Source organism: Prionailurus viverrinus, chromosome B2 (assembly GCF_022837055.1).
Source record: "Prionailurus viverrinus isolate Anna chromosome B2, UM_Priviv_1.0, whole genome shotgun sequence".
In the NCBI taxonomy this organism is placed as follows: Eukaryota; Metazoa; Chordata; class Mammalia; order Carnivora; family Felidae; genus Prionailurus; species Prionailurus viverrinus.
In genome coordinates this window covers 16,384,805-16,412,475 of record NC_062565.1, presented here as the reverse complement: position 1 = coordinate 16,412,475, position 27,671 = coordinate 16,384,805, and the positions used below count along the sequence as shown (strand labels likewise).

The 27,671-nt window shown below is 40.3% G+C and overlaps 1 long non-coding RNA gene across 3 annotated transcripts; it reads left to right on the top strand.

The window, feature by feature from the left end:
• The first annotated feature begins 5,305 nt into the window (after positions 1-5,305).
• LOC125166221 (uncharacterized) lies at positions 5,306-26,090 on the top strand. Of its 3 annotated transcripts, XR_007152401.1 has the most exons (4): positions 5,306-5,463; positions 7,282-7,443; positions 7,573-7,646; positions 7,910-7,944. It is a non-coding gene; the product is annotated as an uncharacterized LOC125166221 (long non-coding RNA). The 3 variants fall into 3 exon arrangements; XR_007152400.1 differs by lacking the exons at positions 7,573-7,646; positions 7,910-7,944 and adding an exon at positions 25,564-26,090; XR_007152402.1 differs by lacking the exons at positions 7,573-7,646; positions 7,910-7,944 and adding an exon at positions 17,467-17,595.
• Positions 26,091-27,671: the final 1,581 nt, after the last annotated feature.

Sequence of the window (27,671 nt, the reverse complement as noted above, 5' to 3'; positions counted from 1 at the left end):
TTGATACCTTTGATTTTTGTTATTTTGGAATATCTTTATACATTATACCTGGAGACCTTTTCTGTTACTTCCACACTCGTATTCCCTAGAAGTAGCCCACCAAAAGTAGTTTAAGCTTTCATGCAGAGTCTGCTTATTCATAACCAACCAATGTACTATGGACCATTATAATAATTATTGAAAGATCCAGCCTTCATCGAAAGTATATTAACTATTCTGATAAAATAACTTGCACCATTTCATAGTCTACAAGGGGCTGCAACTTTTTGAACGCATAATGTTGACTGTCAGAAACTGAACCTCAGGAAGTAATCTATGGGAGAAAAAATAACTTTTAAAACTCACCTTTTTAAAAATTAATTTCAGACCCAAATCACTAATGACTTCCTTTGGTGAATGACCACGAAGTTAAATGCTTGATAAAAGATATTTTTCTTTGTTTCAGCCTCTGTTGGAAATAGTTGTAAAATGTTTAGTACATGGTACATCAATCCTCTTTGATGCTTAAGCAACCCTGAATGCCTTCAGGTCAATGCCCACGAAGGTTCTTTAAATAGAGATAAAGATCAGAACTGACACAGGGACCCCAGGGGCCTATCCTAGAAAATGTTGTGTTTGTTTTGTTTTGTAACTAAACAAATTCCTGTGAACTCTTTGTTGTCATTTTTCTAAATCCTTCAAAAAAAAGAGGGATTTGGAAGACAAAACAGATTGAGGCGTCAAAACATTTAAAGTTTCTTCTATAGGGAGAGTCCTATGTTCCTTAGCGTTTCAGCTGAACTAGAGCCAATATTTCACAACATACTTTCGTTATTGTCTCTTACAAGCACTTAAAGCTTTCGTTGCTGTTTTTACTCTTGCTACTTCAATAACTTCCTCTTCAGCATATGGCATACATTCTGAGTGTGTTTGTAAATGACTTGTAATATGGTGTAACTGATGTGTGAAACCTGCACAGTTCATTAAAATTTAGCCCGGTGTTAGGGGCCACTTAGATCTGTTGGCTGGAGTGTGATTGAACTTCAGTTCAGTCTCTGCTCAGGACTTATTCCAGTGGCCAATGATTGCATTCCTAACTGCTGTAAATCGTCCCACAAATGTCTGACCGTATGGAATATGAACAAGAAAGAGTGAGTTTGCAAAGAGTATCTCCAGGCCCATAGATTATTATTAGCGTAGGTGTTATATGTTCTAGAGTTTACCTGTTTGTCAAATCAAAACAGAAGCTTCAGTCTTAGTTCTTGTCGGTACTACGGGTAGAGGCATGTAACATCTTGCATATGGAAACGAGTAATCTTAAGAACAGAATGCTTCAATTCACATCCCAACTCCACAATTTCCCGGCTAATTATCAAGTTATTTTCTGTCCCTCAATTTTCTCATCTGTCATTTAGGGCAACGGTAAGTGCTCCCATGCCTCTTGCTGCACCATTATTCTCAACAGCCAAGATTTATGGCAACAACTTAAGTGTCCATCAAAGGAGGAATGGATGAAGAAAATGTGATCTTTATATATAATAATAACCATTATTGTTTTATCATTATATATAAATACAGATATATATATATATATAGTGGAGTACGGTCCAGCCATGAGAAAGAAGGAAACCCTACCATTTATGACCACATGGATAGACCTTGAGGGCCTTACGCTGAGATAAGTCAGACAGAGAAAGACAAATACTGTATTATCTCACTTACATGTGGAATCTAAAAAAGCATAACTGGAAAAAACAGTAGAATGGAGCCACAGTAGAATGGAGGGTTGGGCAGGTGTTGTTTTAAGGGTATGAACTTGCAACTAGTTGATGCGTAAGTCCTGGAGACCTAATGCACAGTATAGTGATTACAGTCAGCAATCCTGTATTATAAACTCCAGAGTTGCTAAGAGACTAGATCTTAATTGTTCTCACCACAAAAAAGAAACGCTGATCACATGACGTGATAGAAGTGTCAGCTCATGCTACGACGGCAATCGCATCACAATATGCAAACGTATCAAGTTAACCCAGCGCACACCTTAAACGTACACAATGTTATTTGTCAGTTATATCTCAGTTAAAAATATAGCAAGTACGCAGAAATTAACAATTCCTGGTGCACAGACACATCTGAATAAATGTTAGCACTGATGACTCGAGTTTTTAAGTGAGTTGGGATGCTTTGCAACAGGGCAGATGCCAACAGTCATCCAGCAAATACTTACAAGCACCTTCCCTGCGCAAGACCACGGTCAGATCTTTGCGACTCCGCTAAAACCCACCCGCGCCCCTTTGTAAATGCCGCCCCATGTTTACAATGTTTTCTAACGTTGTTGCTTTGCAGGAAAACCAGACAAGGCAGAAGGAAAATGAATCAGCCGAACAGGTTATTGCTGACAGCTTACGGGAACTCTTCTGTCTCCAAGTTTGAAAAAGTGAAGTTGTTCTTGTTCATCCCCAGGAAGATGGGCTGTCGGCTGGCTGGCAAAAAGAGCTGTGTGATATTTGCAAATGAAAAGTACACCACTCAAGGAAAGGTACAGATTTCTGAGGCTGTTCCGTGCTTGCCTTTTTTCTTGGTGGAATCTAGCAGGAAGTGAGGCATAGAGAGTTTTCTTTAGGGAAGATCACAGCCGGAATCTCCACAGAGCCCAGGCCTGCCCAGAGACCGGTGTTAGAGAACCACTAAACCTCAGGTTGCTGAGAGAAGCCCCACCCAGCGGAATTAGGCTGGTGCCTCTCAGCATCTCCGGTTGTGCCTGAACTGGGGCTGCTCTCACTGCCTGGCAACTTCAAGGTCACACCCAATTGGACAGGAGGACATCCAAATTACACAGTTGAAGCGGTGATTGGAAATAGTTGATCTGGTTTGATTCTAGGTCACTTTCTTATTTTGAGTCTTGGGTGTGCTTTTAAGAATCACTGAATTGAGCTATAAAAAGCTCCTCCAATCTTCTCATTTAATTGATGAGGAAAATGATGTCCCAAGAGGGTAAATACTCTACATCCTTTTAGGGAGATAAAAAGTCGGCGGGGGGGGGGGGGGGTGGCGGCACGCGGGAGGCCCAGTCGTTAGAGTGTCCAGCTCTTAATTTCCGCTCACATCATGATCTCACAGTTCCGTGAGTTCAAGCCCAGCCCTGCATCGGGCTCTGGGCTGACAGTGTAGAGCCTGCTTGAGATTCTCCCTCTCTCTGTCTCTCTCAAAATAAATAAATAAACTTAAAAAAAAATAAATAAAGGAAAGATACAAAGTAGCCACTGGCTACCAACGCAGGCTCCCAGGACAGTTCCTGAGATTACTTCCTTCCTCCTCTGCTTACAAGCTTTCCCGAATAGGTCATTGACCCTCCCCGTACTTCAAGTTCCTGATCTAAAAATGGGGATAAAAATAATCCAAAACTCAGAAATCGGCAGGAAGATCTAATGACATCTCATTAGGGTATTTAGTAATGAACCTGCCTAACCTATAATAAGTAGTCAATCAAGGTTGCCTCATTCTTATATTACAATTATACCTGTTGGTTTTACTTTGGGGAAACCTAAGTTGGAAAGAAACCAGAAGACAATGGGCTGACAGTCAACCATTGCTTTATGCTCTGATCTTCACTCCTGACCTCTAATGAGCTGGCCAAATGATAAGGAGAATTTTTATACTCAGGGTTATTTGTTTTTGTTTTTGCCTCCCAGCGCAGTATTCAGAGTACCTGAGAGGATTAGGTTATAAAAGTTATGCTTGGAATGTTTTTAAAGAATTTGATTATTTTATAAACAGTGTTTGAAAGAATTTAATTCTTTGAGTTTATGTTTTGGGGACTTCAAATGCTTAAGATGGCATTTCAAAGTATTACTATAAAAAGGAAAATTGTAACTTTACTAGGAAAAATATAAGGTATTATCTTTATGACACTGAGGTAGAAAAAGCCTTTTTTTTAGGTAAGAAGCAAGAACTAAAAATTCAAGTTCATCAAAATGCCACACTTTGGTTCAACATAAAAACATTAAAATGTTAAGAAAGACAACTCAGCTGGGGAACGGATTTGCCTTAGATATCTCACAAAAGATACTCACCTAAAACATATTTAAAATATTTTATAAGCCGGTAAGGAAAAAAAGTCAAAAGACCTAGTAGGAAAATGTTCAAAAGGTAAGACTAAGAAACTCACAGAAAAAAAAAAAAATGGCCAACGCATATATTACAAATGTCCACCTTCAACAAAAATGAGAAAAGGAAAATTAAAATGAGATTTTTTTCCCCTAGGTACGTAGATATTAAAAGCCTAATGGCATCGAGTGTGGATAGGGCTATGGAGACAGGCCATAGCTGTTTTTAGACACGGCTGGTGAGGTCTGAGTTGATGCAGCCATTGAGAAGAACAATTTAGCAGTTTTCACCAAAACCCAAAATGCAGTCTGTGTCCCTCCTTCTCCATATCAATGCTCAATACGGAGGAACACAGAGAGAAACACATAGACAAACGGGAACCAAAATAATGTGTGATTGTTTTTTCTATGTTGAAAAATTATAAAAAACCTAACTCTCCTTCGATGGAATAATGCTGAATAAACCAGGGCATATTCCTTCTCTGAAATGCTAAGCATGATTAAAAAGGAAAGTATTAAACAGAGGGATAGATCTCCAGGGCCTAGCTTGAGATAAAAGTAACCAGTAGCAGGAAAACTCATATAATAGGTACAGTTTATATGTAGAATATAAAAAGATATAACCAAACGGAGTACAGATGTTTGGAGTCACATGTCTTTAAAAAAAAAAATTAATGTTTGTTTATTTTTGAGAGAGAGAGAGAGAGGGAGAGGCAGAGAGAGAGGGAGACACAAAATCTGAAGCAGGCTCCAGGCTCTGAGCTGTCCGCACAGAGCGTGATGTGGGGCTTGAACTCATAAACCATGAGATCATGACCTGAGCTGAAGTCAGACACTTAACCCACTGAGCCACCCAGGCACCCCTGGAGTCATATGTCTTTATGTAGAAGCACAAGAAAAGTCATGGAATGATACAACTCATAGCTGAAGAGCTGGGGATCATGGCAAAGGCATTGGGGGGTGAGCATTCATCGGGTTTTATGGGCCCAGCAAGTCAAGAACAAATTAATATGTAGACAGGGACAAAAATGTCAGTTTTATGATGGATAAAGGCTATAACAGAGCCGATGGCTTAGGTCCACAAGCAAACAGGCTTGCTGAGGTCTTGCTCCCATCACATTTACCCCCTGCATGTCCCCTCTCCCTTTCAGTCCAAGCTTCGGGGACATTCCGCAAGAGAGTTTAGTTCTTCATAACCTCATAATGGCCAGAGCCAGAGAAGGGAGTTAAAAGACCGGTTCCTCAATCTCATAACCTTTTAAGAGACGGGCTCCACTTGACTTAAAAATGTGGACCAATGCTGTCCCCACCACGTAGGTAACACATCTTTGTTTCACATCCTCTGGAGGAGTAAGTCTGGAAAGGATGGGGCAGCCAGGTCAGCATTACTCTTGTTGCTGCTTTTAATGTTACTGTTATTCTTGTCCCACCATGGTGATGAATGAGTGCCTCCCTTAACAGCGTTGCTAACAAGCAATGTTTTAATGCTTTAGAAAGAGGAAATGTATTCTTGCAACACAAGTGAACAAAACCAAAATTTAAATAGAAGTTTAGAAAGGATGTTAGCTTTTTCTCAGAACAGTGGTCACGTACAAGTAATGTTTTAATCCTTCCAAGGAAAAAATATTTTTGTACCAGTTATGTAATAGAATAAAAATTAAGATTAAAGACAAGACAGAAAGCTCAATAGGGGCGCCTGGGTGTCTCAGTTGGTTAAGCATCTGACTTCTGCTCAGGTCACGATCTCATGGTTTGTGGGTTCGAGCTCCGCATCGGGCTCTGTGCTGACAGCTCCGAGCCTGGAGCCTGTTTCGAATTCTGTGTCTTCCTCTGTCTTTGCTCCTCTCCCGCTTATGCACTCTCTCTCTGTCTCTCATAAATAAATGTTAAAAAAAACAAGTTTAAAAACATTTAAAAATAAAATTAAAAAAAAAGAAAGCTCAAAAGATATCACATGAATTTTCTTTAAAAGGACTGGAAATTTCTATGAAATTGAACATGTAGACGTTCAGTACGTTTTATATCAACACCACTATACATTCAAATTATTGAATAGCATTTTTGAAATAATAAATAAATATTAAAATGAAAAGTACTGTGTGCAAGGCACTTTACATGTTTTACACGTTACATGTTTTTTTTTTCATTTCATTTTTCTTTTTTTTTTTTTTAAGCACCATGGGGTTTGCATGCTTCTTCAGTTAAGGAAACTGAGGCTTAAAATGGATAAATATTTTTCCAAGGTCCCAGAAAAATTGAGCCCATTTCAATGCATATTTATCTCCCTTGTTCTTTATCAAAATTCTCTCCCAGCTACCAGGCCACCATTGGATAAGCTGAACATATGTGTTTAAAATTAAGATAAATTCAGTTATTCTCTTGGCATATACACTTGCAGTGATTCACAAACTTGAGTCTTCATCTACAAAGAAGAAAGAGGCTTTTATTCCTGTAAACTATAATTATAAGCGCTCAATATTTTTAGAGAGAAAAACGTCTCTGTTTGTGCTAGGTATTTAATAATCACCTACAGATTTGCTCTAATTGTCAGCTTCTCCAGATGACTATGGTTCTTTAAATTTCTTAACAAATAATTATAAATAGATGTTTTAGTATGAAGACATGAGAAAGATCTTCAGTGTTTCCTGTACTTCATAAACAACCATATAATTTCCATCCATGACAATTTCCATTTTCTAATATGAAACAGTGCGAGGCCACACTCTGGGCTTAAGTCTACTGGAAGCATTCTCACATTCTTTTCCTTCTCAATTACTTCAGATCTTCCTCCACAATGTCAGAAATTTACATAAGAGATTAATAATCAAATACATGAACATATCTTTGTTTTCATTTGCATCAAAGCTTCTTCTTTTCCTCTTCCTCCTTTCTCCCCCTCTCTCCTCTTTCCCTCCTCCTCCTCCTCCTCCTCCTCCTCCTCCTTCTCCGTCTCTCCTTCTTCTTGTAAATGCTATTTAATCCCAAATAAAGACTATATCACATATAGGTGCAAACAACATATGACTCCATTGGCTACACATCAGGAAAAGCGATGATGGTAGTTTGGTGAGATTCACCGGCCAACAAAGATATGTCAGGGTACGAGCTGATACTCCAAATGTACGGGCCACTTTATGATTCTGATTGTACATATGTTTAGCTTGGCTTGTGAGCTTTCTCCAATCTGTTATTGCAGAAAAGAACTGAGGTAATCCAAAAGAAAGTATTTGGGGACTTCCAGAAGATTCTCGAGCCAACAAAAATATACCCCAATGCCAAAGCGCTCCCTCACTAAAGTCAACATGTGAAAATGTGAATATTATTTTGGATGCCGTTGTGCTAACCCACGTGTGTTAAGGTAAGAGCTTATATTTGTCAAAGTGCAGCTTTGGTTCTTCTCATGTCATAAAACATGGGAGCTAACATCTTGATGACTCACCTTAAAATCCTTTTCTTCTCTTTGGATAACGATAACGTATTTTGCCAGACAGTCTGGCAAGAAGAAAAGCTGCTTTTTTACCTGCCAAGAGACTGAGATTGTGATCGAGATTGAAAACCAAGGTATAGAAACGATGGAATACCTCACAGCTCTTCTCCCAAAACTTGATTCCCCAGATAATAATCCCCATGTTATTATTCCCAGAATAATAATCCAATTATTTTGTCATTTATTCCCAACTCCTTAAGATTTGGGAATTAGCCCATACATGGGGCCCCAAACTCAAGCACTTCCCGTATTAACAATCGGAAACCATGCAAAAGAGAAAAACCATTTCAAATGCAGATTAAAGCAGGTATTTGGAAATTTGGACATCTGTTTTTAGGAACTCATCATGGAGGGAAGTCAAAGGGAAATCGGATCACATTGGAATACCATTCTCCCCCATTCTTTGAAATTTGCCTTTTATGTAAATAAAAAATAATAATAAAAGCCAAATATATATATATATATATATATATATATATATATATATATATAAATCACTCTCTGAAATGGCTTCCTCACGTCACGCCTCAGGGATGTGAAGTAAAAAGACAGCACAATCAGTATACCAATCAGAAGGCTAGCAGATCATTGGCAACTCTGAGATCTATCATTCTTCCAACTAGGAGCAAGAGTTCTGATCGCGTGTGAGTTGATATGAAACAAGGTATTTTCATGGAGATGTCCACTGAGATTTTCACTGTCATTCAGGGCCGAAGGAAATGGCTGTTTCTTCAGAGAGGCAAGATGGCCCCCTGGACTGAGTCCTGAACCAGGGGCTGTAGAACGTGGGTTCTCCCCTCAATCCCATTACTTGTAGTCGCTGTGGTTCACTCTCTCTGATCTTCCTTTTCTTTCTTCTTAAAGAGGAGTGCCCGCCATGCCCCCTTCAGAAGAGCTTTGAGAGGCAGAGTCAGTGAAGACGTGTATTAGAATCATCTAACAAAACAGACAGTGCTGTACGCGAAGATGTCATTACTAATATTAGAAACTCTATGCGATTACTAATGAGAGTGACACTGTGTGAATGCTTCCTGCAGGGATGTGGTGTCAGCTCAAATGGTGACCCTCCCGAGTAACTCAGGAAAGGGTGTGCATCATCTGATTTTTTGAAAGTGGAGATACAAGAATCATGCTAGAGACCAAACTGCAATGTAATATTATCTATTATAATATTATATTATATTGAATGTGTGTGTGTGTGTGTGTGTGTGTGTGTGTGTGTATAGTAGCTGTCCCCAGCATCAAATAGGGAAGATTTATGTGTTACAAAGAAAATGTGCTTTCAACAAGAACAGCTAAGAGAAATGTTTTTTTTAAAAAAATTCCAGACAAGTTTTAAGCCAAAGGAAAACAAAAGAAATGTTAGAAGCCTACCAAGTCTAGTTGTAATCATTGTGGAAAGCAGGAAAAACTTGAGAATTAGTGGATTCATAAATAATGGTAAAACATAGCTGTGGTTTGAACTGATCTTAATGCCCTCTGCAGGAGCAATCAGATACATTACGTGCTCAGAAAGCACACTGAGAAAAAAGAAGGAGGGAAAGAGAGAGAAGCAAAGGCGTATTGAAAGGTGTGGCTCTTCCGGGGCTGGCTTCAGCACCCTCTGGTGCTTATTAAATATTCTGTGCAAACGTCTGGGTTGCAAGCCATAAAATGAAGTTCTTGGAGATGTGTTCCACAGTGATCTTTCCGATAAAAGCCCTTAGTTTTAGATGAAAAACATAATGGAGATAACGAAGATTTAATCACTTAATTTGATCTTGTCCTGCTTGGATTAGAATTCAGATTTCCTGGTTCCTAATCTTTTTTGCCACCTTTCATCATGTTTCACATTTACAAGATATGATCATTTAATTATTGGACAGTGATTTCAACTCATTTTTGGACCCTGTCTAGTCGCCACTAAAAATTGTATTACAGTACACATTTCCTCTATAGGGATATGAATCAAAACTAACTGTATCTTAATAATTTTGTCCCGCCCCTTGAGATTAGAGATACGAAACAAAGGGTAGAATCTATGCTTATATTTTTCCATGTGAATGAAAAAAGTTTCAAATATAAATCACTAACAAAAATAAATGATAAAGAATTTCAAGTTATTAACTCAAACGGCTTTAACAAATTACAGTGGCAGAAATGCTAGACTAAATCATGTTATTGATATGAACGCATTGACGGATAGATGATAAATAAAATGGATACATACATAGATATCTAGTCTTTGTGGGTAGGGTGAGTTATTTGTCAGAATGTAAATGGGACAGTTAGGATTCCATCAGGTCATTTTTTCTTGCAGACAGTTGAAATGACATGAATTGTCTTTCTTGTTTGGCTTCAAGAGAGGATAGGCAAAGTCTTTTTAGCCGAGATCCTAATTTGGAATCTCTCAAAGCCTTTGTATTGAGAATTTGACTGACTTGTCTCCACTTTGTGGGCTGATCTGGGATTTTCTAGGACGTTAGCTGCAAAATGTTTAGATATGAATCCCTGTAGTGACATCTGGCACAAAGGTTAAAAAAAATGTCCTTATCCATCGCACTAAGTACAGACTCAAACACACTTCTCTGCATTCCACTATTCCAGACCCGCACACAAAGTGTGTTTTGATCTGTAGTCATTGCCATCTGTTAATGTGGCATTCACAAATAATCCCATTCTGGCAGACTATATTTACATTTTAATTGCATTATGATTAGGGGCGCCTGGGTGGCGCAGTCGGTTAAGCGTCCGACTTCAGCCAGGTCACGATCTCGCGGTCCGGGAGTTCGAGCCCCGCGTCGGGCTCTGGGCTGATGGCTCAGAGCCTGGAGCCTGTTTCCGATTCTGTGTCTCCCTCTCTCTCTGCCCCTCCCCCGTTCATGCTCTGTCTCTCTCTGTCCCAAAAATAAATAAACGTTGTCAGATACAGCAAAAAAAAAAAAAAAAATTGCATTATGATTAGATCAATGAGGCTACTGATGGTTTCTTCTATTTTCCTTTTTAATAGCCTCTTAAATGTGAACTGCAGCCCTTTTGTGCATCAATCTGCTTTCTCAGGGAGAGGTTTTTTTAGCGTGCATTTTCTGTTTCTATGAAGCAGTTAGAATAGAAAACAAAACAAAAACAATCCATATTCATAAGTTTAAACTTCACCTAAAAAAAAAACCAAGCTTTTGTAAGTCATTACTTAGTTGTCCCAGAACAGTGAAAACTTCAGCTGGAAAGTGATATGTATTATTGTTTTATGGAAACATTAAAAATCTCCCCAGGAGAGAGCATTATTTGTTTGAAAATGAAAAGCAGTTGAGGTCTTCAAAATGTTTTTATAAAACTTCAGACTAGTTTAAGGTGTGTTTAAATAAATAAACACACACACACACACACACATACATATATATATTTAGAGTAAAATTTCTGAGATAACCATTTGGGTGTTAAAAAACAAGCAACTTCTGGGGTGCCTGGTGACTCAGTCCGTTAAGCATCCAACTCTTGGTCTGGGCTCAGGGCGTGATCTCACCGTTCGTGAGATTGAGCCCCACGTCAGGCTCCCCACTGACAGCAAGGAGCCTGCTTGGGATTCTCCCTCTCTCTGCCCCTCCCCTCCCCAAAGTAAATACATAAACATTCTGAAATAAAGATGGAACTTTTGGTTATGGACATGACCATATAACAGCTATTGGATTTAACTACCTAAAAGACAAAAGATATGAGCTAGCTGTTTTCAGACGTCAGACCATATACCAGGCAGGTCTTCTGTTCTTAAAAGAAGGAAAACACATGAATGCAGATATCTCCTCTATTCACTTCAGCTTTCTGCCTGGGGCACTTTCTAAACTATAGGACAAGGAAGTTAACCCAGATTGAGAGCAGTGGTTTTGCTTAGTGGAGGAAACAGATGTCAAGAGATCAGGGCTTCTAAGACCGCTGTAATTTGTGGGGCTAGAGAGTATGATGCTAAGTGAAATAAGTCAGAGCAAGACAAATACTATATGATTTCACTCATATGTGGAATTTAAGAACCAGAACACATGAGCAAAGGGAGAAAATGAAAAAGGGAGAAAGAGAGAGAAAGAGACAAACCAAGAAACAGACTCATAACTTTATAGAACAAGCTTTTGGTTACCAGAGGGTAGGAGTTTGGGGTTATGAGGTTAACTAGGTGAGGGAGATCATGACGAGCCCCAGGGGTTGTATGGAAGTGTTGAATCACTATACAGTACACCTGAAACTAATATTAGACTGTATGTTAACTAACTGGAATTAATAACTAAAAAAAAAAGTAGGGCTAACAAGTGAACTAAAGAGTGAGCATAATGTTCGAATGCACATTTTAGTTTACAAAGATAGATGAATGGCTAATAAGTACATAGAAATTTGCTCAGTATCATTAGCCGTTAGGGGAATGTGTGTTAAAACAATAGCGATCTAGGGACACCTGGGCGGCTCAGTCGGTTGGGCTTCCGACTCTGGCTCAGGTCATGATCTCACGGTTCATGGATTCGAGCCCCGCATCGGGCTCTGTGCTGATGGCTCGGAGCCTGGAGTCTGCTTCAGATTCTGTGTCTCCCTCTCTCTCTTCCCCTCCCCTGCTCACTCTCTCTTTCTCAAAATAAATAAACATTAACAAAACCAAACAAAACCAAAAAGCAATAGTGACCTAGCCCTACATACACGCTGAAACGACTGTGGTAAGAAGTCAGATACTACTAAGTGTTGACAAAGATGTGGAGAACCAGGAAACCTCGTGTATTCTTGTGGGAATGAAAACGGTACAGCTACTTCAGGTAACATTCTGGCAGTTTCTTAAAGGGTTAAACGTAAATTTACCATTCAACCTAGCAAATCCACTTCTAGAAATCTACCCAAGACCAGTAAAGACATAGGTCTTCATAAAGACTTGTACATGAGTGTTCACAGCAGCATTATTTATAATAGCCAAAAAAAAAAAAAAAAGAAACAATCTAAATGTCCATCAGTTGGTGATTGAATAAACCTAAATGGATACAGGGAAATGGTGCATTCAGCAATTAAAAGGAACGAATTGTTGATGCATGCTATAAAATGTCCGAAGCTAAAAATACGCTAAGTGAAAGACGCCAGATACAAAAACCATTGGATTTATATGCAATGTCTAGAAAAGGCAAATTTATAGTCAGAAAGCAGGTCAGTGTCTGCCTAGGACTGAAGATAGAAACTTTAATTAACTGTAAATGGCACAAAGGAGCATGTGGGGATGATGAAAATGTTCTTAAATTGGACTGTGGTGGTGGTGGTGACACATTCTATAAATGTACTAAAATCATTGGATTGTTTTAAAAAACACACACACACAGTAGGGCTAGACTAACCATAGAGTAAGTGCCATGCTAGAGCCATCTTAGTGAAGCCAAAGTCATGTTCATTCATCAGTCAATTAACTGCCTGTCAGAATAAAGCTCAACGTTATTTAAAGGGATGAAACACTATCCGGACTCTATGCAGCATAGCGGCTTCATTATCGAACGTGCAATACAGGGTCCCTAGACATACAAAGAAGCAAGAAAATGTGACCCATAACCAGGAGCAAAACAAGTCAACAGAAACAGATCTGGGATGACTCTGGTGGTGGAATTATGAATAAAAACTTCCAAAGAGTATTACAAATCTGTTTGAGGATTAAAAGGAAAGCATAAACACACTGAGGGAAGAGAGAGGAAATTTCAGCAGAGAAATCAAAACCATAAAAATTTAATTCATGGAAAATCTGGAACGAAAAACAAATCGGAAATGAGACATTCACTAGGTGAGTTGAACAGCAGGTAGGAAAATACAGGAGGGAACAGTAAGTTTAATGGAGGGGAACAGAAAATCTAAATTTGAACACAGAAGAAGATTTACAAATGAAGTGACCCATGAGACATATCAAGCATAAAACATATGTATAACTAGAGCCACAGAAGAACAGAGAGAGAGTTGAAGGTAGAGAAAAAAATCAGAAACATTATAATGGCTGAAATTTTTCCAAAGGTAAGAATGACTATTAACTTCTCATTAAAAACAGTATGAGACAGCCTACCAAGAACTGGCATCTTTATTTTTTTAATCTTTTTAACATTTATTCATTTTTTTGAGAGACAAAGAGCAAGCAAGTGGGAGAGGGGCAGAGAGAGAGAGAGAGAGAGAGAAAGAGAGAGAGAGAATCTGAAGCAAAATCCAGGCTCAGAGCTGTCAACACAGGGCCCGATGCAGGACTTGAACTCACACACTGTGAGATCATGACCTGAGCCAAAGTTGACCACTTAACCATCTGAGCCACCCAGATGCCCCAAGAACTGGCATCTTTAAAGGGTTGAAAGAAGAAAAATTTCAACCTAGAATTCTGAATCCAGAAGAATTATACTTCAAAAATAAAGTTTAAGACATTTTCAGTTAAAAGTTGAGAGCATATGTCACTAGTGCTTAACGGAAAATATTAAAGAAAGTTCTCCAAGCTTACGTGATAATGATAAATCTGTTAAGCACACAATTCTACTTAACCTCAAAAAATTAGAAAAATAGTACAAACCAGCAGGAAACAATATAGAGAAGTTACAAAGGTGAAAGTGGAAATCAGTCAATTAGAAAACAGCAATGTCATGGAAAAAATGAATCAAAAACTAGCCTTTTGAAAGAGAGAAAAAAAAACCACTATCTATAAAAGAAGGAATACACATGCAAAAAAACTGATAGTGAGAAATAACCACAAATAGTAAAGAAATTGAAACATAAAAGTTTTGTCTCACTCTGTGAAAATAAATTTTGAAAGTCTGGACAAATTGATTATTTTCTATAATAACAAAACCACCAAAACTGATCCTAGGAATGTTAGAAAATGAAGACAGGCCGATTACCACAGGTTAAAACCTTTCGAAGTTGTTAACGAGTCAGCTTTCCAGCAAAAATGTTTCAAGCCCCGTTAGTTTTGGAGTTGAATTCTACCAAAATTTGGAGGACATACAATTTTCACATCATTAAAGTATTTCATAGCATTGAGGAAAAACTTTTTTGTCTAAGTTTTTTGAAACTAGCTTATCACTGATAACAGATATACCTTATGAAAGCAAGATGAAAGTCATAAATAAGGGGCGCCTGGGTGGCTCAGCCAGGTAAGCGTCCAACTGTGGCTCAGGTCATGATCTCACAGTTTGTGGTTTTGAGCCCCACATGAGCTCCCTTCTGTCACTGCAGAACCTGCTTCAGATCCTCTGTCCCTCTCTCTCTGCCCCTCGCCCACTCATGCTCTCTCTCTCTCTCTCAAAATGAATACACTTAAAAAAAGTCATAAATAAAATAATAGTTAATAAGGTCAAGGTCCATCTTTAAAGAATACACACCACAACCAAGTGGGGTTTGTACCAGGGATAGCTCCAAATTTTACCACGGTGTTGCCAACATGAAAATTCATTGTGTCATTTTCCTACATTCTATGATGATATTGGCTAAGTAATCTCTGTACCCAAAGTGGGGATTTGAACCTTACCATCTTGATATTAAGAGCCACCTGCTGTATGGACTGAGCCAGCCAGATGCCCCTAGATGGATACGTTCGTCACAAACATATGAGTGTCCAGAATCATCACCATTGTTTAATGCTATTCTGAAGAATAAGTACATTTAGGCAGAAAAAAGAAATGAGAAGTAAAAATTAGGAGGAGATGAAGGAAACATATTGGCATTTATAGATTCTATGATTTGTCTATCTGGAAACCCTAAAAACAATAAATGAACTTCCATAAGCTATGAAGTTCATATTAAAATCAATTAACTACTTATACAAGAAATCAGTTAGAAAATCTATTAGAAAAATCACTGTAATGCCTGTAAAATTGCAAGAAATAAAGAGAATAAGAAATGTAATAGATCTTTATAAAGAAATCTTTCAAATACTACTGAATAATTAAAAACAATACCTGTCCAAATGGAGAGATGTACTCTATTCGTGGGTAGGATGATTCAATAGTGTAAAGTTCAATTTCCTCAAAATTAAATCGTAAGTTTGATGTGATCTCAATAGAAACACCAGAGGAAATTACTTTTGCAATTGTATGAAGTAATTTTAAGTGTAGTGGAAAAATAACCAAGTAGATTCTGAAGAAAGAATAATGAAAGGTGCCTATCCCTGCCAAATATTATGAAGAATAATTAAAATATGTTATTATTGGCAAATATATATCCCTATAAGGGAGCAAGACGATGGAGCGTAAAAACAGACCAAAATATATATTGAATCTGCTTTTACTACATTCTAATACATGAGTTTTTTATCGTTAAAGAAGTGATGGCTTATTTGGGAGATAACAACGTCAGTTATCGCCCCTAGGAGTGTCTGTGCTTGCTTGCTCTCTGTCGGTGGATCTTTTCTGCCACCTCTATCTGGCTGGCTCCCTCTCTCCCTCATTCTCTCAGTAATGGTGGTCATTTATTCAGAGAGAGCACCCCCTAACCGTGCAGTCTAAAGTAGGGTCCTTTTCCTGAAACCATAAAAATCCTAGAGAAGAGCATAGGCAGTAAGCTCTTTGACATGGTCCATAGAAACTTCTTTCTAGATGTGTCTCCTGAGGCAAGGGAAACAAAAGCAAAAATAAACCATTTAAACTACATCAAAATAAAAGGTTTCTGTGCAGCAAAGGAAACAATCAACAAAACTAAAAGACAACCTACTGAATGAAAGAATGTGTTTACAAATGACATATCCATTGAAGGGTTAGTATCCAAAATATATAAAGAACGTATACAACTCCAACCCCAAAAAACAAATAATCCAATTAAAAATGGGCAGAAGCCATGAATAGACATTTTTCCAAAGAAGACATACAGACGACCAACACACATATGAGAAGATGCTCATCATCACTGATCGTCAGGGAAATACAAATCAAAACTACCATGAGTTATCACCTCACACCCGTCAGAATGGCTAAAATCAGCAACACAAGAAACAGCAGGTGTCGGTGAGGACGTGGAGAAAAAAAAGGAACCCTCTTGCACCGAATGTAAACCGGTGCAGCCACTCTGGAAGACAGTATGGATGTTCTTCAAAAAGTTAAAACCAGAACTATCCTATGATCCAGCAATTACACTACTGGACATTTACCCAAAGAATATGAGAACACTAACTCAAAAAGATGTAAGTATCCCTATGTTCCTTATAACATTATGTACAATAGCCAAGATGGGGAAGCAGCCCAGATGTCCGTTATCTGATGTGTGGATTAAGAAGATGTGGTGTATACACACACACACACACACACACACACGTACACACACATACACATACATATATAAATACATATGCATATAAATATATATGTAAAATAGAATATCGCTCAGCCACAAAAAGGATGAAATCTTGCCATTTGCCACGACACGGATCGACTAGAGAGTATTATCCGAAGCCAAATAAGTCAGAGAAGGGAAGATACCATATGATTTCACTCCTATGTGGACTTTAAGAAGCAAAACGAGTGAGCAAAGGGAAAAAAAAAAGAGAGCGGAAGGGGCAAACCGAGAAAGACATTCTTAGCTCTAGAAAACAAACTGATGGTGACCAGAGAGGAGGGGTGGGGGGTGGGTGAAACAGGTGACCGAGAGGGAGGAGGGCACTTGTCGTGATGAGCACCAGGTGCCCTATGGAAATGTCAAATCACTACACGGTGCACTTGGAAGTAACACCACGCCGTATGTTAACTAATAGAACTTAAATAAAAACTTCAGGAAAAAAAAAGGAGAGTCCTTTTTTAGTAGTCTTTTTGCGACCCCTAACACCTTCTATTCACACTGATCGTAGATGTTTTTTGTTTCTTTATCTATTTGTTGGCTTCGTTAGTGTCCTTCTACACCCCTCCTCAAATTGTAAACCCCTCGAGGTAACATTCCTATTTTATTTTTTAGTCCGCGGACGCCCATGACATTCGAAATCGGTTGGAACGGAACCATCTCTTGAATAAATTAAGTCATGCGTGAAAACCCAAATTTGTGTTACAACTCAACAGAATCAAGACCTTGCGAATTGGTAGTCAAACATGGCCCCTATTTTTAGTATTTAAAACTCATGGGGGCGCCTGGGTGGCGCAGTCGGTTAAGCGTCCGACTTCAGCCAGGTCACGATCTCCCGGTCCGGGAGTTCGAGCCCCGCGTCGGGCTCTGGGCTGACGGCTCAGAGCCTGGAGCCTGTTTCCGATTCTGTGTCTCCCTCTCCCTCTGCCCCTCCCCCGTTCATGCTCTGTCTCTCTCTGTCCCAAAAATAAATAAACGTTGAAAATTTAAAACTCATGATGCCCGGTATTTTTTTTTACCGTTTTGTACACGGAACTTCTACGCATCGTCCTGACAATGTCCGCGCTTTGATAACCAAATCAGAAAAAAAAAAGAGCGCAGAAACACGGAATCATAGAAACCACTAGACGGATGCATAACGCCGGCAGTAGTCTTAAAACACCCCCAAGAAATGTTGTTCTCAAGTGTGATTCTCAGCTAACTGTTCCTGCGCGAGGAAAGGAAGACACAGGCTGATGTACACACACGTTTAGGTCTCTTATTTCAACGACACGGATTTGAATTTGTTGAAATATCTTCCATTGTCCACCAGTCCCCAAGGAAAACAGGAAAACAGGGACCCAGGTTGGCACTCCACCTCATTTGGCCCATGCTTTTGTGAAATCATAGACTTTTCGAGCTGGAAAATTCACAGGGTCACTTCGCTCTGTTTTTCATTTTGTAGAGAAGAAACTTGAGGCCAAGAAGCACTCTGTGTGCTCGGGCCTCACAGCTCATTAGGAACACGACCGAGGCCCTTTCTTGGGCTGCTGGAAACTGAATGCTTCTGCAGCACCTTAACATCGTATGAATAACTTGTAAAATGTATACATACATGGGGCATGGGTGCGTAGAAAAGATCATCTATATCCTAGTACCCAAATAAATCATTGTTTTCGTCTTTTTTTAAGATTTTGTTTCTAAGTAATCCCAACGTCCAATGTGGGGTTTGAACTCACCACCCAGAGATCAGGAGTCACATGCTTCACACACTGAGCCAGCCAGGTGTCCCCATTGATTTTGTTTTTAAATATTACTTTCTAGTATCTTTCTTTGACTTGCGTACGATTTTAATAGATTTTTCTATGTGTATAAAACTTCGCTGTGTGCTTTTCACTTAACGTGCCATTCTCATATTTTTCCTGCTGAAAGGTTTTCATGAGCTTAATTGCACTCCATATTTAATACGGTGCCCAATGAATGTGCTGTAATTTACTTATCTCGTTTCCATTTGGACGTTGAGGTTGTTTTCACTTTTTGCTTTTATAAATAATTCTGGAGTAAGCATTCCATGTGAATTCATGGTCAATATCCCTGGCAATTCCTATAGAACAAATTTCCTGTGGGATGATATACAGGAATGAAGATTTTTTTAACATCACTGACTCACACTGTCAAAGGGCTTTCTTCAAAGGATGTGACAATATCAACAATGGTGTGTGAGAAAGGGTTTACAAGGTTTATCCTCACCAGGTGCTGTCATTTAAAAATAAATCACTGAGGTGCCTGGGTGGCTCAGTCCGTTAAGCCTCAGACTTTGGCTCAGGTCTCATGGTGCGTGCGTTTGAGCCCCACGTCTGGCTCTGTACTGACAGTGAGGAGCCTACTTCGGATTCTCTGTTCCCCCCTCTCTCTCTGCCTCTCCCCTGGGTGCTTGCTCTCTCTCTCTCTCTCTCTGAAAAATAAATAAACATTTAAAAAATATAAAAATAAGTCACTAATTTAACAGGCAAAATAGCTCCCAATCGTTCTTTTATTTTGCATGTATTTGCTTATTCATGAGATCAAACATTTTCCAATTTGTTTGTTTTCCTGATATCTTTTAAGGCTAGATTAATCCATTATCTTTTTATCTTAATGACAAGCTAAGACACTGAAGATGAAAGGCAATGGAGAGCAGAGAGAGGCAGAAACGGTTAGTGACACCCCCACTAAGGTGATGATTATTTCAGATGATATTGTCAGGTACATTAATATACAAATTATGAGAACGCGAGGAAACAAAAGTCATGAGATTTGAACAGATAATACTGTCCAACTACTTCAGACTGGCTCAGTTGTAGATCTTAAGGGGCTTCTATCCTTTGCTAAATTTTTACAAACTAAATGCACTGATGTAAAGCGATTAATTTAATATTAAAAGGAAGCGTGCATAGCATGATGGGTCTACAGCGATGCTGGGCAATATGGTAGCCAGTAGGGGCATGTGGCTACTGAATGCTTGAAATAGGGCTAGTCTGAATTGAGATGTGCTGTAAGTACAAAATAGATGCCTGGTTTTGAGGACTTAGCATGCAAAAACAGGAATGTAAAATATCTCAATAATTTTTTTTTTTTTGAGAGAGAGACAGAGACAGAGAGAGTTGGGGGGAGGGGCAGAGGGAGAGAAAGAGACTCTTAAGCAGGCTTCATGTTCAGAGCAGAGCCCCATCCAGGGCTCAATCCCAAGACCCCGGGATCATGACCTGAGCCCAAATCAACAGCTGGACACTCAACCCACCCAGGCACACCCTCATTAATATTTTTAAAAAATTGTTTTAATTTAACAATTTTTTTTTATTAATTACACATTAAAATGCCAATGTTGGGGATGTATTAGGTTAAATAAAACATATCATTAATTTTACCTGTTTCAGCTTTTCTTTTTTAAATAGGAGATCTGGAGAATTCGTATTGCATATATGGCTAACATCAGCTGGCACAGGTCTAAAGAATCCTTATGAGCTCAGATTTTAGGAAGGCCAATACAAAATTTCAGTGCTTTAGCCAGAGACCTAAAAGGGTATATGACTCAAGACAGAGAGAGAGAGAGAGAGAGAGAGAGAGAGAGGATGCATGACAAAATAAAGTAAAGAGATTGGCATTGCATCAACCAATATGACAAGCCAGGAGGGCTCTGATGAGCTTAGATATTTATTATTAAATTCAGATTTTAAAGGACTTGCTACAAAAGACAAACATAAAGGAGTGAAACCAGTAAGTGTCAGGACTCTTCTTTGGGTGAGCTGGGTTAGAAGCCAAAGGAGCTTTGAAAACTCTGTCCAGGGCACCAAGAAGAACAAAGGACAAATACTGTGTAGAACCTGGCAGAGTATTACCATAGGAAACAAGGAAGATGGAATTATGCATCTCCGATTTTGCTTCTGTCCTTTCCATAAAGATGAACCATCTTTACGCTGGAAAAGGGACACAACATCTCAAGAGGAAAATGGACACAAGATAGAAGGGAAGTCAGTCAAGAATATCCAGGTGTTAGAAATAAGCATTCATCTCTAACTGCAGATAAATGTTATTTCTGGGTAATGAAATCAATGCTAGTCTTCGGCACTTGTTCCAAAATTGACCTCATTTAGTTCCTAGATCATCGGTTCCATGAGAGCATGGACGTAATCTCTTTCATTCACTCCTGTACCCTCAGTGCCTAGACTCTTGCCTGGCATATATCAGTAAATGTATGCAGTATAAGCACACAGAGAATATAGAATGGCCAGATAATTGAAATGGGAAAACATCCAGATCATCATGGCAAAGTGAGGATTCTGAATTGTATAGCTACCCAAACATCATGCAGACGAGATGTCAATAGTTTAAAATTTTTTTTTACAATTGACTAATTAAAAAACTTCGATGTACCAAGATTCTTTTAGAACTTATATCTAATTTAATCTATACAATAACACAATTTTTAATTTTTTTTTTTTAGTTTTTAAGGCTTTTGTTTTTTTTTTCAAAGTAATCTCTATACCCTACAAAGGGCTCAAACTTACAACCCTGAGATCAAGAGTCTCATGCTCTACCGACTGAACCAGCCAGGCGCCTCCCACGTAATAACACAATTAATTACTATTATACATAATATTATGCATATTATATTATACACATTTTACAGATAAGGAAACTGAGGCTCAAAGTTCAGCAATTTGGTTAGGGTTCATATAGCTGACAAGCAGAAAAGCTGCCCCACAGAATGCATCTATCTGGCTCCAAAGTCTTGTTATTTTCACTCTACTGGTTGTCCTTGGAATGGGAAATCATGAACCAAAATACACACAATAAAGAAGATTGTGTTAAACTCTCCTAATTTCTTTTTTAATTAGCTGGCTACATTGATCGATGCCATACATAACTGGTTTACACACCTCAAAAAAAAAAAAATCAGTGAAACCCTTCAAATCTGAATATATAAAGTTCCTAGAAGAATTCCCTAGCTCTTCTGGGTAAAACAGAGGTTCAGAGACTTATCCAGATAGCTACCCATTCGCCTTTGCAGAGGTTCTAATCCACTGCCATAAACAAAGTGGAATCAGATTTCAGCTGGTCATTTGATAAGGTCGCTTGTAATAGTCTTGCGACTAAGGCTGGATTGTGATGAGGGCAGTGTGATGGTCAGACCCCTTGGAAGTATGTGGGGACACTGCTCTCAAGGGGAGTTATTGATCTGCTGTGGAGCCGAAAGGAAGTCGTGGGGCATAGAGCTCTGTTCTTGACCTTTCTGTGTTAAAAAATGTGGTCAGTGACTCCGAGAAGGTAATCCCACCCCCATTTTTAGTGGATCACACGACTTTATACCCACTCCTCCACTTGGACAATTAGTGTTTCACTCCCATTTACACGTACTTTTCTACTTCTTTTCTCCTTTTCTACTTCTTTCTTCTTTTCTGCTTCTTCTTCCTCTGGTAGAGCAAGATGTGAGCTCAATGGATTTGCCTTTGGAAAGTGCATTCTATGTAGACACTTAATCCATGCACCTTCCTTGCACACCTTAAAAGGAATCTTTGGCTCTTTCGCCCTCAAGAAAGAACCAAGAGAATCTGAGTCTGTCCATTCCTATCATTACTCCAAAAGGGTCTTTGGGGCATCAACCAGACATTCTCTGTGGCAAACATTCCAGTTCTCTGAGGCCACTGGTCCTGTTCTCTCTACCCACCCCCACCCCCACTTTGGAATATCCCTACTATTCTTCTTGATAATGGGAACTGTCATTTCTGTCACACAGACACAGCTCCCTGCTCCAAACCATTCCTTTCTCTCCATCTCCCCCACTGTCACTGGCCACCCCCATCCGAGCTCTGAATCACTCTTGCCATTTCTGACCCATGGCCCTAGTGGAGATATGGCAGGAGCCCTTACTCTATCCATGGTAGAATCCTTTCCCCAGGCTCCCGGGGGAAGTGCCCTCGCTCTCAGTTCATCTCAAGCTGCCCTGAGTGTCACGGTCCATCTATTGCCTTTAATTACAATTTATTTAGTTTTATGCTATGCTGGGAACGGACAAGATAATCAGTTAGTTCATTTAAATAAGATTTACTGGGGGCGCCTGGGTGGCGCAGTCGGTTAAGCGTCCGACTTCAGCCAGGTCACGATCTCTCGGTCCGTGAGTTCAAGCCCTGCGTCGGGCTCTGGGCTGATGGCTCAGAGCCTGGAGCCTGTTTCCGATTCTGTGTCTCCCTCTCTCTCTGCCCCTCCCCCGTTCATGCTCTGTCTCTCTCTGTCCCAAAAATAAATAAACGTTGAAAAAAAAATTTTATAAATAAGATTTACTGGACAGTTACTCTATGCCAGGAACTGAGCTAAGCATGAGAGATAAAAAATTCATAAAGATATATTCCTTGCCCTTAAAAAAAAAAAAAAACGTAAAGTTGAGGAAGACGGAGGAAGTAAGTAAATCAGCTCCAATTCAGGGTAATGGATGCCAGGTGCTGGCCGTACTATATGTGTGATGCTGTGCACACTCAGAGACAGGGTTTCTAAATCATCCTGACGGGGGAGTCACTCAAGGTGAAGTCTTAAGTACAGGTTCGCTGTGTAAATAAAAGGGAGATGCGTGTTCCAGGCAGGAGCGTCAGCATGAATAAAGGCAAGAAACCCTGATGAGGCGGTGCTTTGGGACCTGCGATCTGTCTGGAATGGGGAATGTACAGGTCAGGGGTGTTGCGGGGGCAAACCAGGTTGGCTTGGGATCATAAGAGAGTTTAGATTCTACTTTTCTTTAAATTATTTTTTTAATATTTTTTTTTGAAGAGAGAGTGGAGAGAGAGAGAAACAGAGTGTGAGTAGGGGAGGGGCAGAGAGAGAGAGACACACAGCATCCGAAGCAGGCTCCAGGCCCTGAGCTGTCAGCACAGAGCCAGACGCGGGGCTCGAACTCACAAACCGTGAGATCATGACCTGAGCCGAAGTCGGACGCTTCACCGACGGAACCACCCGGGCGCCCCTAGACTCTCTTTCTTAATGCTGTGGGGAGCCGAGGGACGGTTTTTTAAGGTGGGGTGTGACAAGATCTGGTCTGCACTTTGGAAGGACTGCCTCTGGCGGCCATGGAAGATCAAGGAGGTGGGTAGGGAGAAGACAAGAGGAAGGAAGGGCCATTAGGGGTTAGGTGGTACTACATACAGAAACTGGTGAGAGTCTTAACTGGGCCTCTGAAGATGGGTTTGAGAGTGATTTAGGGGGTAAAATTGAAAGAACGTCACGCAAATGTGTATTTGGGGATGAGGAGGTGGGGAGACGTACAAGGGAACGTGGGTTTCCAGCTGGAACGAATTGGGTGGACAAAGGTGTCACCTACCAGCAACACCCAGGAAGGGTAGGTTGAGGGGAATGACAATGGCTTCGCTGTTGGAAACACTGAGTCTGAGATGTTTATGAAGTGTAGGGGAGGGATGTGTAGGGTTGTCCAGAGATCATGACGTCCATGGACGCCATCAGTACGTGCCTTGTGACTGAAACCCTGGGTTTTGACAAAGTCACCCAGGAAGCCAGGACAGAGTGCTAAGGACAGAGGACTGAGAATGGAACCCTGGAAAAGGTTCACGGTTGGTCTTTGTTGTCTTGCTTTGTTTTGCTGAAATGGAGACACTAGAAGAATTTTTTTTTTTTTAGAGAGTAATTTTTTTTTTCAGAGAGGGCAAAAAGTATTCATCCATTTGTTTGTCCAATATTTCCTGAAGGTCTCTAGGAGGCTGGGAACACAAGATCCCTGCCTTCGTGCAGCCTCCATGACAGCGATGACAAGAGAGAGCCAGCAGGAAAGAAGTAAATGATAGAACGTGTTAGGGGGCGACAAGTGCTGCGGAGAAAAATATGTCTACCTAAGGAGGACAAGGAGAGTTGGAGGAGGGTGTGTGTGTGCTTGAAGTAGTGATTAAAGGAAGAATTCCTTGAGAAAGTGAGGAGAGATGGAGAGAGCCAGGCAGATTTCCATGGAAAGAATATTCTAGGCAGTGCAATAGCAAGTACAAATAATCTGAACCTCAAAGAGTAGCAAGGGGCCAGTGTGGTTGCAGCAGAGTAGCAAGGGTAAAGGTAGATTAGACCATAGAAGTACCAGGTAGACAAATCACATAGAGGCTTTTGTAGGAGGCATAGCTTTTTCTCCGAGTAAAATAGGAATCCACTGGAGGGTTGTGAGCAAAGGGTAGACAGTTCCTGACTTAGCTTTTAAAAGGTTGTTTTGATGGCTGCATTGAAGATAGACTGTTGGAGGCCGTATTAGTCAAGGTTCTCCAGGGAAACAGAATCAGTAGGATATTTATACACATACAATAGATTTATTGTAAGGAATCGGTTCATGCAATTGTGAAGGCTGGCAAATCCAAAATCTAGAGTTGGCTGGAAGGCTGGAGATGTAGGAAAGAATTGAGGTTTGAGTATGAAAGCAGTTTGCTGGCTGAATTCCCTCTTCTCTGAAGAAGGGTAGTCTTTCTCATAAGGCCTTCAACTGATTAGATGAGGCCCAGAAGGCCACCATCTTTGCTCCAAGTCTACTGATTTAAATGTTAATCTCATCCAAAAATTACCTCCACGGTAAATCTAGAATACTGCCTGACCAAATGCCCAAATACTTCCCGGGTACTGTGGCCCAGCCAATTTGCTGTATAAAATTAATCATCACAGAGGCCGATGAATGGCAGTAACAAGGAGACCAATTAAGAAGTTGTTGTATTCACACAGGGGCGAGATGATGACGGTTCCCAGCCAGGATGTTACAATACAGGTTGTGAGACGTGGTCAACACCTGGATATCTTTGCCTGTGGCGGTCACGCTGCTGGAGGACAAAGATGACCAGAAATCGTCCCTGAGCTCAAAGAAGTACTCATGCTTTGTAGCAGTTATCAAAACCGTGATTACTTATTGTCCATGGCATTTCAGAATACTCTATCATCTTCGTGGTTCAAATAACAAAGGTTATGAGTAATAAAGGATCATCCTCAACATCTACAACAGAAAGGCACAGGAGGGGGCCTACCAATCCAAAAGCATGCCGTCCGCTGCATCCTTGTCCGCTATCCGTCTTGCTCATAATTCACAATCATCACGACGAGTACTGTGAACTCACTGGATCCCGCACAGAGTGCGCTGGAAACTGAGCAAAACCCCATCACCTTGGAAGGGTAGGTTGGTGTCCCGAGCAGGAGATAACACGGTGCACTTTATCAGGTCATGGGTCATGGTTAAAGTGATTTTCTCAGGACTGGCCTCCATCTTTTTAAGGAGCTAGAGATAATCCAAAGAAGGTGGGGGTGGGGGTGGGGGTGGTCTCAAAACGGGATTTCACAAATAAATTGGAATGGTTAACTTAGTGAAGAGAAGAGGTATATTCATTCCTCCAACAAAAGTGGTTTTTTTGACCCTACTATCTGCCAGATGGGGCTAGGTCCTAGACAAAAAAGAATCAAACTCAGCTCTTTGCATTCAAGGATGGTTGTAGTAAAATGGAAGAGTGACAGAGATTTTAGTTCAACCTTCTTTTTATTATTTTTTGAAACCTTGGACTAGTCTAGGCAAAGGTTTTTTGTCTTGTTTTGTTCTCTTTTTTTTTAATTTTTTTTCAACGTTTTTTATTTATTTTTGGGACAGAGTGAGACAGAGCATGAACGGGGGAGGGGCAGAGAGAGAGGGAGACACAGAATCGGAAACAGGCTCCAGGCTCTGAGCCATCAGCCCAGAGCCCGACGCGGGGCTCGAACTCACGGACCGCGAGATCATGACCTGGCTGAAGTCGGACGCTTAACTGACTGCGCCACCCAGGCGCCCCTTGTTTTGTTCTTTTAAAGTGTGTGTATTTAATTTGAGAGAGACAGAGACACCATGAGCAGGGGAGGGGCAAGGAGAGAAAGAGAGAGAGAGAGAGAGAGAGAGAGAGAGAGAGAGAGAGAGAATCCCAAAAAGGGTCCTTACTGCTAGCACAGAGCCTGACGTGGGGCTCGAACTCACAAAACTGTGAGATCATGACTTGAGCCTAAACCACGAGTCAGGCGCTTAACTGACTGGGGCTTGAACTCATGACTCTGAGATCAAGAGTTGCACGCCTCACAGACGCCCCGGGTGACAGATCTTAAAATGTCAGCGTTCACCTGGTGCACTATGAACTGTGATGGGTGCTGGTCTTCGATGCTGTGGAAGCATGTAAAGACACCCCTAATCTAGTCTTGGGGGGTCTGAGAAGACATGCCAAGATTGTCAAAAATTCAGGAACACAGAATTCAGCTAAAGAACAAGTCTATTAAAAAAATCTATTTAAAATTCAGAATCCGTCATTCAGCTGTAAATATCACCAAAAAATTACATTCCCTTATTCCTCTTGTTTCCTAAGCCCGTAGTCCTTAATGGGTTTGCACAAACATTGAGTGGAATCAACTTACCAGAACCAATTGGAGCTGCCAGATGGTGGAATGGACTGTCTCTTAAGGTAGTGAGCTCTCTGTTGACAGAGGTATCCCAAGCCTAAGGAATGTTAAGGAGGCTAAGTAATCTGGACACTGCAGGGCGATTTCTGCGTCACGTGAGATGCAGAGGCAAAGGATTGATTTTTTTAAGCTTTTAAGTCTTACCTGGGAACTGGAGCAAACTTAAGAGTGATGTCTTTGGAGGGGTGTCCGGGTGGCTCAGTTGCTTAGCACCTGACTCTTGATCTCAGGTCTCGATCTCAGGATGGTGAGTTCGAGCCTGTGTTGGGCATGAAAAAAAAAAAAAAAGGGATGATGTCTTTTGAGAGGCAGTATAATGTAGAAAGACCATGGATTCAGACTTTGGAGCCAGAAAGAACTGGACTTGAGTC